The sequence below is a fragment of the Ctenopharyngodon idella genome, chromosome 7, assembly GCF_019924925.1.
Source record: "Ctenopharyngodon idella isolate HZGC_01 chromosome 7, HZGC01, whole genome shotgun sequence".
NCBI lineage: Eukaryota > Metazoa > Chordata > Actinopteri > Cypriniformes > Xenocyprididae > Ctenopharyngodon > Ctenopharyngodon idella.
The window spans coordinates 30,065,305-30,077,699 of record NC_067226.1 but is presented as its reverse complement, the minus strand read 5'-3'; the positions used below and the strand labels follow the sequence as shown (position 1 = coordinate 30,077,699).

The 12,395-nt window shown below is 39.9% G+C and overlaps 2 long non-coding RNA genes across 2 annotated transcripts; one reads left to right on the top strand and one right to left on the bottom strand.

Moving 5' to 3' along the window:
* The first annotated feature begins 489 nt into the window (after window positions 1-489).
* Window positions 490-1,350, top strand: LOC127516741 (uncharacterized). The gene is made up of 3 exons (XR_007931066.1): window positions 490-606; window positions 751-819; window positions 1,032-1,350. It is a non-coding gene; the product is annotated as an uncharacterized LOC127516741 (long non-coding RNA).
* LOC127516746 (uncharacterized) lies at window positions 1,175-10,528 on the bottom strand. The gene is made up of 3 exons (XR_007931072.1): window positions 10,000-10,528; window positions 2,222-2,367; window positions 1,175-1,475 (listed from the first exon to the last, which is right to left on the bottom strand). It is a non-coding gene; the product is annotated as an uncharacterized LOC127516746 (long non-coding RNA).
* Window positions 10,529-12,395: the final 1,867 nt, after the last annotated feature.

The window sequence follows — 12,395 nt, the reverse complement described above, 5'->3', positions numbered from 1 at the left end:
ACAACAGGTTTTTCCGCAAAGTTTTGATCATGTTGATAATATAGAGGCCTTAGAAATGTGTGTATTAAATATGAACCAGTAGGCTTTATAGGGTTAAGAAGTGTTTTTATTCTTGCTAGTAAATGAATTTGCATAATTGCCATTGAAAATGAGAGTTCCTTGGAAGAGAAGATTTGTCAGAAATGGAAATTGCGCAACAAAACAATTGCATTTTTGTGTGGGAGTTTCTCTCTTTAAAAGGGAGAGTGCAGGCCTGTGTTAGACCACAACAGAAGCTCACTTGACACGTTTACTGGCATTGCTGTGCACAGCACTGGTTCAGAATGAAGTTCACTGTAGCAGCCCTCATGTCTCTGATCTGCACAGCTGCACTGCTGTCCACAACTGAAGGTAAGCAGAATAACATTCATAACAGTGTTTTAAATCAAATCGTTTGCAGATATTTCATGCTACATCTTACACCAACTCTCTCTCTGTCACTGCAGGTCAAATATATATGCGCTGCCAGTGCATTGAAACACATTCAGGATCACCAATTCGTATTGAAAGAATACTCTCATTAAAGGTGATTCCTGCTGGACCACATTGCAAAAATGAGGAGATCATGTGAGTGTGAAACTTACCAAAGCAACACTTCAAATTCAGGCTCAATATGTACACATGTGTGTAATAATAATAATAATAATAATAATAATAATGAAACAGTGTCATTTTATAGATTTTAAATAATTATACATTTGTTTCTTACAGTGCTATGATGAACAGAGGACAGATGTGTCTCGATTCTAAAAAAGACTGGGTGATTTCTCTCAAGGAAGAGTAAGTTCTTGTCTATAATGATGTGGCGCTCTTATTATCTTATTCTTATTATATTTATTATTATCATATTATTATTATTATTATTATTATTAATATAAGTTAATTAAAATCATGCTAATGAATAATTTTTTATTAATACTTTTAAACTCGGACACTGCAGCACCTTTCATCCTTCAGACACTAATGTACTGTGTGTCTCTTCATGTTTGCAGAATGAACAAGAAGAAACTCAAGAGCCAGTAATGAATGAGAATCACCATCCTAAAAACAAGAGCAAGTGATTCATTTAAGTATTACTACTGTAATATAGAATATTTAAATTATGATAAATGAATTATTGAATGTAAAAACATTCGTTTTATAAAATGTGAATTGATTTTTTTTTTTTACTGTAACTTTGCCTGACCTTAATTTTTTATATATGTATATATTTGTTACTGAATTGTAGTTTTTTTATGCTGATATAGTTTTATATTGATTTTGAAAGATGACATATGCGTATACTAATAAAAACTGTTTTAATTATCATAATGGATATTTTTGTTGGTTTTATTGTGCCTTTTTGTCATCTCAATTCAGTATCTGAATTCAGTATTATTCCATAAGCTACTCATTATCATGTCATTCCAAACCAATATGACTCTCTTCTGCAGAACCTGAAATAAGAAGTGAAAAATAGATAAGAAATAAGATCTGAAAAATGTTTGCATGCAGTTACAATGAACAGGGACTGAAGCTTTTAAGTTTTCAAAAGCATCACAAATATATCATAAAATGGGCCATGTAACTCATGCATAGATATTCTGAAGCCATGCAAGTTATTGAATCTTGTGACATCTGCTCTCATTCACACGTTCCAGTCTTAAAAATAAAGGGGTTTTCACAGTGATACAATAGAAAAACCATTTTTGGTTCCCCAAAGAACCTTTCAGTGAACAGTTTTTAAAAGAACAGATTTTCTCTTAGTGTGAAGAACATTATAAAAATCTAAAGAAACTTTTTCTACTATAAAGAACCTTTTGTGGAATGAAAAGTTTCCATGGATGTTAAAAGTTCTTAATGGAACCATAGATGCCAATAAAGAATATTTGTTTATAAGAGTGTGAGAAAAGATATTATAAAAGGTATAATTATTTTTCAGGATCGCAGTCCTAATCCCAGTTTATCTTTTTACTAGCCATATAATGGTGTTAAAATATGTTTAAATGTTGTGAACAGAATTTCTGTCCATCCAAAACTAATATTTAGCCTACTTATTATTTTACTGATACCCTGAATGTACAGTTCTTCTCATGTAAATCTAGTTTAGCCTACTTGCTACTAAACAAAAAGTATATTTACTATTTAATTTATATTAAATAGTATATCTTGCTGGATCTGTCTGTTGCCTTTGACACAGTACCAGATCCTCCTGCCAACCCTCATGACAAAGGGCATCTCAGGAACCACACTCCAATAGTTCGTGTAGCATTCCCGGCTGAACAGATGCAATTTACTCTCAGGAACTGATGTTTGTAAAGAATTTCATTTCCAAAAACACCGTAAGAGCTGAATAAAAACAAACAAACAAACAAACAATATTAGACATCTGCCTGCTAATTGTATACAAATATCCATAAACCTGTAAATGAATACACATTTGCAATTAATAGGCTTACACCATAAATAATGTGACAATAAATCACATTTTAGTATACAGGCTAATGTAATAACCTATATGATTTTATGAATTGTTTTAATTACAACAATCTCCCTTTAGAGTGCGATGTTAACTACGTTATATGAAACACCTGAGTTAACAATGAATTAATTTAGGTAAAACTGATGATCTTAATTTAGAGAGAAAACATTAATTATATAAAATTACCAAATAAAGTGCTAATTTACTGTAAACAATCTATTTGGAGTGCAAATCAAGAGAAACACTGAAGAGGCAATACTACACTGTGCCTAACAACATTAGCAAATGAAAGAGATCAATAAAATAAACACTTCAAAGTCCTTCAAAGTTTACCACACAACATAAAATTAAAACGGTACCTTGTGCCCTTCAGCCAGGAGCTAAGATGTAGAAAGAAACTTTTTTAAACAAACATTTGTACAGTGTGTACCCAAAAGTTCATCCTTTCTCTGGTAACATTAAATCAGAATGATGTTTCACGTAAAAAGTGCGCCAATGAACACACAGGGTGCCGCTGCACTTCCTTTTCCAGACTTCAAAATAAAGGCATGTGTGGTAAAAATGTAAACACTCTTGTAAAACAAATAAGAATACAATGTCCACATTAAGTATGCAGCGAGAATTATTAGTCAACCAAAACAAACAAAAGGTTTTTTTTTTTTTTAAGTAACATTTTCAATAATAAAGTCCTTTCTTGTGAAAGCCTTTCTCAGGTATTCTATGGCAACACTGCCCTCTATGGTTGGAGGTAAAGATGACGGCCTACTTCAGAGATTGGGAATTTAATGGTCATTTACACTCCCACCAAATCATGAGTGATTTGTATGACGTTAAGAAATATAAATTACAAATGATTTTCAAATAAAAAATGACCTTTAACTCAGAAATGGACGAAAGGTGTCCATACTATGAAGATTGAACGCTAGAATTTAAGTAATATAATGAAAAGGATACACTTGGTTGCTCTTGGAAGCAGCTAGATGGTCTCTAGCAACAGGATCAGCTTCTGGACTGGGCATTCAATGACAGACAGCTTGTTGAGACGACGACCATCCTTCTCCAGATTCCGGTCACCAAGGCATACCTTGACTCTTCTCACAAGCCCGTCTTTATCCGTAGTAGTCTCTGTAACTCTGGACAGCCGCCACTCATTTCTAGGCAGACCATCAGCCTTTTCCATGACAATATCTCCTACTTGCAGGTTTCTCTTTGCTCTGTGCCAGCGCTGCCTGGTGGCAATGTTGGAAAGATACTCCCTACGCCAGCGGCTCCAAAACTGCTCTGCGAGGTACTGAACATGGCGCCACCTTTTTCTTGCATAGATGTCTTCTCTGATGAATCTGCCTGGTGGTGGTAATGCTGGAACGGACTTCATAGTAAGCAGGTTATTAGGGGTGAGAGGTGCAAGGCTGTTGGGGTCGTTTAGGTTGTCAACTGTTAGTGGTCTACTGTTTACGATCGCCATAGCTTCGTAAAATAATGTCCGCAGCGATGCATCGTCCAGTCTGTCAGAAGACAGTGAGAGAGTTGAGCGAAGAACATTTCTCACTGTTCTGATTTGTCTCTCCCATACCCCCCCTGCATGATGGGGCGCATTTAGGACAAAGTCGCACTGCTTCTCAGCTAAGAACACTGTCAGACGATCGGCGTCAATCTCCTTGAGAGCATTTTTCAGCTCATTCTTGGCTCCTACAAAGTTGGTGCCTTGGTCACATTTGATTTGGCGCACTGCTCCCCGTAATGCAATGAAACAGCGCAGGCCATTGATGAAGGCATCTGTAGACATGTCATTTAGCATTTCAATATGGATAGCTCTGGAGCTGAAACATGTGAAGAGGAGGCCGTACCTTTTATGTTCCTTCCGACCCTGTTTAGTGACAAAGGGACCAAAGCAGTCCATACCACAGTATGTGAAGGGTGGAGATGGATTTGTACGCTCCGAAGGGAGGTCGGCCATTCTTTGTTCTTCGGTGGGTCTCCTGAGCTTCCGACATGTCACACAGTGATGCACATGGGATGCTACTGGTCTGCTCATTCCTGGAATCCAGTAGCCTTGTGATCTGATCTCATTAATTGTAAGGCCCTTACCTTGGTGCTTGACATTCTCATGACATTGAGAGATGATCATCTTTTTTATATGGTGATCTTTAGGAATGATCACTGGGTGTTTGACTGAGCTGGGTAGGGGTGCATCGCAAAGCCTTCCTCCCACCTTGAGTATTCCTTCTTGATCTAGGAAGGCATCAAGATGATACAGCTTGCTGCTAGGTGACAGCTGGGCCCCCTTGCTCAATAACTTGATATCCCCTGGATAGGTGTTTCTTTGTAAGTCTTTAATGATGATGCGTTTGGCATCTTCTCGTTCAGCTACCGTACTGTGACCGATGGACTTATCCCCTTTGGCTCGGCGAATGAGGCGAGCCACAGCTTGGACAGCTCTAGACAATGAAGACAGCTTTGACAAGCGGTCTGAGAGGGTGACCTCTGTTGTTTCTGCACTCAGAGTCTGAGCCTGTCTCACTTCAGGATCTCCAATCGTTAGTGCTGTGTCAATATCTGCAACAGGAGGTATATCCTTCTTCCATAAGAATTTTGGCCCTGTCAACCAATTGGATGTAAGAATCTCACCAGCGTTTAAACCCCTTGACGCATGGTCCGCAGGGTTCTCGTTAGTGTGAACATATCTCCACTGTTGAGGAGTAGTGCTGAGATGTATCTTCTGCACTCTGTTTGCCACGAACGTGTGAAAGCGGCGTGCTTCGTTGTTAATGTACCCCAAAACTACTTGGGAGTCGGTCCAGAAGTGCTCTTCTATCTCTGCATATTCCAGCTCCTGTTTAAGCATATTGCTCATGGCAACTGAGATGACAGCAGCGGTCAGTTCGAGCCTGGGAATAGTCTGGACCTTAATGGGAGCAACTCTGGATTTACCTATGACCAGGGCACAATGGATGTTACCTTCTTCGTTTGTGACTCTTAAATAGGAACACTGGCCATATCCGCTGTTGCTCGCATCAGAGAAGTGATGAAGTTCTCTTTTTATGACCTTTCCGAAGTTTGCAGGTACATAACAGCGGGGTATATTGATCCTTTCCAAGTTCATAAGATCAGCTTTCCAATGCTCCCACCTTGGCTGCAATTCTTTAGGAAGAGGGTCGTCCCAGCCTGTTCCGTTTCTGCACATTTCCTGAAGCACTAATTTTCCACTTAGCACAAAAGGAGCAATAAAGCCCAGCGGATCATACAGTGATGCAACTGTGGATAGTATGCCACGGCGTGTTGCTGGCTGGTCTTTGAGGTCAACAGAGAGTCTGAATCTGTCAGAATCAATGTGCCAGTGGATCCCTAAAGCTCTCTCTAAAGGGGTGTCATCGAAGTTGAGGTCAAGAGCCTTTACTTCAATGGCTCGTTCAGAAATTGGAATGCTATCCAGGACAACTCTGTCATTTGAAATAAATTTGTGCAATCTAAGACCACCTGAAGCACACAGTTGACGAGCTTCTCTAGCTACCTGGACAGCTTCTTCTGCGCTTTCTACACTGGTGACACCGTCATCTACATAAAAGTCTGTTGTGATGAATTTTGAGCCAAGAGGATATGTACACTCATTCTCCTTAGCGAGATGTTTCAGACCATAGTTGGCGCATCCAGGTGATGAGGTAGCACCAAAAAGATGGACCTTCATGCGGTATTCTTGTGGGTGTAAAGTTAAGTCTCCGTTTTTCCACCAGAGAAAACGGAGGTAGTTTCGATCTGCTTCTTCCACATGAAATTGGTGAAACATCTTTTCAACATCGCACATAAGGGCAACGGGATGTTGTCTGAATCTTACAAGAACACCAGTCAGCTTATTCATTAAATCTGGGCCTTGGAGCAAATGGTCATTGAGGTTGGTTCCCTGGTACTTGGCGGAGCAGTCAAAGACAACACGGAGCTTGTCTGGCTTTTTAGGGTGATACACCCCATGATGAAGGATGTACCACTTCTCTCCATCCTTTCCTTCATCATGCACTTCTTCCGCATCACCTTTCTCAATGACCTCTTCCATAAACCTAACATAGTGTTCCTTGTACCTTTCATCTTTCAGCAATTTCCTTTTAAAATGATTGAGCCTTACAATGGCAAGCTGCTTATTGTTAAGCAAGTGAGGTCTCTCTTTGAATGGGAGAGGCATCTCGTAATGCCCGTGGTCGTTCTTCCTTATGCCTTGCTGCAGTTTGGTCAAGAAGAGGATGTCATCCTGCGACACAGTTTTATTATCTTCACCAGCATCTTTGAAGTCAGACTCCAAAACCTTAATAACATCTGCTGGAGTCACTGGGGGAAGCTCTTTGATGCTGACTCTATGACAGATGGTGTTGAAGCATTGTGATTCATGGTGTGAAGACAGGCGACCAACAATACTCCATCCAAGGTCTGTATGGACTGCATAAGGTTCATCGTCTCCTCCTAAAATCACCTGTTTTGGTGCCAAAGCCTTTGGACAACTGTAGCCTATCAGGAGACCAACCTCACAATCCTGCAGAGGTGGAATTTTGTCCACTATTGTAGAGAGATGCTTCCAGTGTCGTGCTGTGTCACAAGTAGGGATGTGAGTACGGTTCACTGGAATGGAGTCCTTAGTGTAGGCAGGGGGAAGGTTGAGGACGACAGGGGAGCTGAAGCCTCTTACTTTGAGACCGGACACCCTTTCACTCAGCATGACAACATCTTTTGCTGTCATGGTTGTCAACTTCAGTCTCACAGGACAGGAGTCAGCTTGCAGCTTGTTGCTCAGCAACTCGGTCGACAAACACAGTATCACTCTGGGTGTCAAGCAGAGCATAAACAAGTTTTTCAGAGGCTGGATTCCTCTCGGTTGATACCCACACTGGCACTATCATTGAAGTATTGGTGGATGGCTCATCATTCTCTACTTTGTGAGACGTACTAGTAGCCGTCTCTGTGTCACCTTGGTTTGAGGCTGGTGCAGAGTTGACTTTCTTTGTGTAGTTTTCATCATGTAGACACGTTGGATGTCTACCTCTACAGGTGTCACAGGATAGACGGTGACGGCAGTCTTTTGCGCTGTGGCCTGGTTTCATGCAACCATAGCAGAGTTTGTTCTCCTTCACATATTTCCGTTTCTCTTCTAATGACTTTGCCACAAATTTAGGACAGCTGTGAATCTTATGCTTGCTGTCTTTGCAGAAGAGACACATATTATAATTTCCCTTAGTGGGCCTTTGTTCGTTTTCATCATTTTGTTTATTTTCCGTAGCTGTTTGAATGTGAAAGACGTTAACCCTGTTCCTTTTATTGTCCTTAAGGTTCCGTTTTTCTGAAGTGGGGTCAGAGGCATGAAGAGCGCTGAAGGAGGTGACTGGATTGCAAGTAATCTCTGCTTCCATTGACATGAAGGTCACAAAATCTATAAACTTTGGAAAGTCATGAGTCTCAATAAGTGTCTGCGTGACCTGACGGTTCCATCGTGCTGCTGCCCAATCTGGTAATTTGTGTACAAGTTTCTGATTTTCATCACAATCATTCAATATTTCAAGCCCTTTGACATGAGGCATAGCTTGATGACACGCATTCAAGAAGTCAGAGAAATCTCTGAAACCTTCAGCATCTTTAGGCTGAATCTTAGGCCATTTGGATAGTTTTTCTCTAAATGCCTTCTGTATGACAAATGGCTGCCCATACCGTTGGTTCAACTTGTTCCATGCATCATTATAAGCCTCATCATCATTTCTGTAGAAGATGCCATCAAGAGACTTACGAGCTGGCCCACCAACATACCTTTTTAAATAGTGCAGCTTGTCAGCAGAAGAAATGGCCGTTCCATCAATGAGCGACACAAAGGCAGCCTTCCACTCAATGAACTGGATAGGATCGCCACTGAACACAGATGGTTCTGTTGTAGGCAGCCTGTTCAGGGCTATGCTATCTTGGACAGCTTGAGCAAGATAAGATATATCAGATTTTGGAGGCGGTAGTGTTGCTGTGATGTTGGTAGGACATTGGATGGGAAATGGAACCACATGCTGCTGCACCGCTACACTTACATCCTGCTGTTCCCTTGTATGAGAGTGTGAAGAAAGAATGCTGACTTCCTGTGCCATTTCTTGATCATAGGCCTGCAGTCTGGCTCTAGCTGCCTTTAGATCCTTCTCTGCCTTTAGTTTTTCCAGTTCACACTTTCGAGCTTCGATCTCTTGTATGACTGAGTATTCTGCTTCTTTGGCTGCTAAATCCGCTGCTGCATCTGCACGCTTGGCTGCAATGGACATAACTGTGGACCTTGATGATGTGGGGCGTGAGACTGTGGATCCATAGACAGAGCGAGCATAATTGTGATGAAGTAACTCACGCAGGCTGTGTTTTACATTTTCTCTGTCAAAGTCCTCAAGGCATGCCATTCTTTCAAAAATTATTTTCGAAATATCTTTTGTCACAGCTTCACAAGTATCGATTCTGCGTCTAGTGTCACTGGATGGAGCAATGTAATCTCTGATTTCCAGGTAGACGTGCATGACATCATCCCTTCGCTTCTCAAGTGTGTTAATCAGCGCTACAAGTTGACTCTCACTAATGTCTGTTTTTAGCTCTTCCCTTGTGTTGCGAGCCAGGTCCTTCCATTGTTCATACAAATGAATCAACCTTTTCTCCTTTTTCAGAGCCTCCTCCCTTTTATATGCACGCATCTTCTCTGTGGGGTTGCGTTGTCGACCAGAACGGTGAAGCTCCTCCTCTTCCGTTCCATTATAAGGGGCCTCCACTTGCTGGTCAGGGTCTTTATTTTCAGAAGCATCCATTTTCTTTACAGGAGTGCCACAGACTAGATTATCACATCAAGTCCTTTGGTTGTCATTAGACAGCTTTCAGAGGTGAGGTAGGACTGATTAGGTGAAGCTGTTGATCTTCTGGGTAAAGCTCTTACTGTAGCATTCCCGGCTGAACAGATGCAATTTACTCTCAGGAACTGATGTTTGTAAAGAATTTAATTTCCAAAAACACCGTAAGAGCTGAATAAAAACAAACAAACAAACAAACAATATTAGACATCTGCCTGCTAATTGTATACAAATATCCATAAACCTGTAAATGAATACACATTTGCAATTAATAGGCTTACACCATAAATAATGTGACAATAAATCACATTTTAGTATACAGGCTAATGTAATAACCTATATGATTTTATGAATTGTTTTAATTACAACAATCTCCCTTTAGAGTGCAATGTTAACTACGTTATATTAAACACCTGAGTTAACAATGAATTAATTTAGGTAAAACTGATGATCTTAATTTAGAGAGAAAACATTAATTATATAAAATTACCAAATAAAGTGCTAATTTACTGTAAACAATCTATTTGGAGTGCAAATCAAGAGAAACACTGAAGAGGCAATACTACACTGTGCCTAACAACATTAGCAAATGAAAGAGATCAATAAAATAAACACTTCAAAGTCCTTCAAAGTTTACCACACAACATAAAATTAAAACGGTACCTTGTGCCCTTCAGCCAGGAGCTAAGATGTAGAAAGAAACCTTTTTAAACAAACATTTGTACAGTGTGTACCCAAAAGTTCATCCTTTCTCTGGTAACATTAAATCAGAATGATGTTTCACGTAAAAAGTGCGCCAATGAACACACAGGGTGCCGCTGCACTTCCTTTTCCAGACTTCAAAATAAAGGCATGTGTGGTAAAAATGTAAACACTCTTGTAAAACAAATAAGAATACAATGTCCACATTAAGTATGCAGCGAGAATTATTAGTCAACCAAAACAAACAAAAGGTTTTTTTTTTTTTTTTTAAGTAACATTTTCAATAATAAAGTCCTTTCTTGTGAAAGCCTTTCTCAGGTATTCTATGGCAACACTGCCCTCTATGGTTGGAGGTAAAGATGACGGCCTACTTCAGAGATTTAATGGTCATTTACAGTTCGAGTCTTACCTCTCAGGTAGGTCCTTTAGTGTATCTTGGAGGGGTGAGGTGTCTAAGTTGCATCATCTTGCTACGGGGGTACCTCAGGGCTCAGTGCTTGGACCACTTCTCTTCTCCATCTACATGTCATCACTAGGATCTGTCATTCAGGAATATGGTTTTTCCTTTCACTGCTATGCTGATAACACACATCTCTACCTCTCATTCCAACCAGATGATCTGACGGTTGCAGCTCACATCACAGCCTGCCTGACAGCCATTTCTGCCTGGATGAAGGACCACCACCTTCAACTCAACCTTGCAAAGACGGAACTGCTTGTGGTCGGTGCCAACCCAACACTTCATCATAACCTTTCCATTCAACTTGGTTCGTCAAAGAAAATCTGCATGACTCCTGGAAGCTGTTTCATCTAGTCAAATTGGAGGGTTGAGGGTTTCTGGACAGCTTATGGCTCTGGTTTTTGCAATTTGCATTAGATAGTCTGTTGTTGGTCTGGCCTGCTTGGGAGTTGAGGGTGAACTTTGTGTAGGTCTGATAATTGTGATTAATGTTTTATTGCACATCTCCTTGTAATCTGCATTCTTGGTGGTCAGTTTCCGTTCCTCCAGTTTTGAAACTCTGTTTAATTATATGTAAGTTTAAACCACATTGTATTTGGTCATAGTCTAATGCATATAATAGACAAAAGTCCATTTATTATTCTGTTTATACTTAAAATTGGTGGCTGGTGGCATTCTGCAATCCAATATTTTTTGCATAATGATGCTATAACTGTGAATTTGAGATCTGTTGCTGACAACCAATCTCCTACATTGTGCTAATTCCATGTCTTTCTAAATTGTTCTGCATCTCTCTTCTGCTCCTGCTTGTGTATAATCCACTTTATACTTTAAACTTGGCTTTTTGTACTGCTAATGTTGTTTCTCATGACAAATTGCTTGTGATGTTTCCATTTCTAAATCACTTTGAAAAGAAGCATCTGCTAAATCAGAATGAGATTTATGAAAAAATATTTTTGTGTTTTATCTTCATCTTTTATCTTTTTAACTCAAATCAAGATTTCATGTCCATTTATGTACATACTAAGTGTCCATACGTAGTGTGTGCATGTCCATGTGATTTTGCATCATTCCTTGCTCCAGGGATTCCAAACTTTTTGATCATCTGAACCCCTTTGATCTAAAATATTACAATTTGACAACACATTTGCAAGTTGACTTAAAGGGTTAGCTCACTCATAAATGAAAATTCTGTCATTAATTACTCACCCTCATGTCGCTTCACACCCGTAAGACCTTCGTTCATCTTCAGAACACAAATTAAGATATTTTTGATAAAATCCGATGGCTCAGTGAGGCCTCCATTGTCAGCAAGACAGTAACACGCTCAATGCCCAGAAAGCTACTAAAGATGTATTTAAAACAGTTCATGTGACTACAGTGGTTCAACCTTAATGTTATGAAGTGACGAGAATACTTTTTGTACGCCCAAAAAACAAATAATGACTTTATTCAACAATATCTAGTGATGGGTGATTTCAAAACACTGCTTCATGAAGCTTTGGTCTGTTTTTTTTTTTTTTTTTTTTTTTTTGGCCGGTGTTGTCATGGCACTGTGTTGATATGATCTAGAATATGTCAACGCGGCCAGATGTACTAAGCTGAGTAGCCTACCTTTTCCTTAAAATCAGTCAGTGGCGGATTTAGACATGGGCGACATGTTTGGGCAAAGGCCCAGGGCGGCATCTTGCCGGGGGCAGAACGCAAGAAAAAAATAAAAAATAAAAAAACGAATGCGTGATCGTGTTTTCACAATTCATTTGCACATAACGTCAATGATATCATGTCACCCTGTGGGTAAATTAACCTGGTCGGGAGGGACTCGGAGTGTGCGCCCGGAGAAGACAACTCACTCAAAAGTATATGAGAAGGGATGAGGTGACGTCTGTAGGGAGAA